The following is a 563-nucleotide window of genomic DNA, read 5'->3' as shown; positions in this document are numbered from 1 at the left end:
CTGACCCATAGCGACATCATAAACACATCTCTTTCATTACGCCCCCACCTCAATCTGCAGTCGTTCTGGTAGCGTATCCACTGAGTTTTCTTGGTAAAAATTACAGAAGTGGTTTACCATTGCCTCGTTCCATGCAGTAAATTTGAGTCTACACCCTCGACTCTCTCTCCTGCCTCTGCTGCCCAGCGCAGGTTAGTTTTGACTTGTAGCAGATTGCCTTCCACTCGCTAGCCACTGCCCAAGCTAGGAATGGAACGGATATGCCTCTGCTTGACTCTCTCTCCCATAGTCGAGACTAGTAGAGTACTGGAAACTCTCCAGGTGCAATCCTGAAAGGGGTTCTGCCAATCTACCTAACCGTTATTAAGAACAGAACAGCTGAATCCACATGTATTTCAACACACCATGCATTTGAATTCCCACTCTCAAGAATGTCATTTCCTCAATTCTTTAAAAAGGAATTATCTTCTTGGAAGTCCATTTTCAAAGAAAATTTGAAGTATGAGAGTCAGAAAACTAAAAAGACCTAACAAATACAAAACAACCTACTTATGTTTTTCCCT

The 563-nt window shown here is 42.6% G+C and overlaps 1 non-coding gene across 1 annotated transcript; it reads right to left on the bottom strand.

Annotated features, from left to right (window-relative positions):
- Window positions 1–201: 201 nt before the first annotated feature.
- On the bottom strand, window positions 202–339 carry LOC119944830. The gene has a single exon (XR_005455978.1). It is a non-coding gene; the product is annotated as a small nucleolar RNA SNORA7 (small nucleolar RNA).
- Between the last annotated feature and the right edge of the window lie 224 nt (window positions 340–563).

This window comes from Tachyglossus aculeatus, chromosome 23 (genome assembly GCF_015852505.1).
Source record: "Tachyglossus aculeatus isolate mTacAcu1 chromosome 23, mTacAcu1.pri, whole genome shotgun sequence".
In the NCBI taxonomy this organism is placed as follows: Eukaryota; Metazoa; Chordata; class Mammalia; order Monotremata; family Tachyglossidae; genus Tachyglossus; species Tachyglossus aculeatus.
The sequence above is the reverse complement of the archived record's forward strand: the minus strand, read 5'-3'. Positions and strand labels throughout refer to the sequence as shown.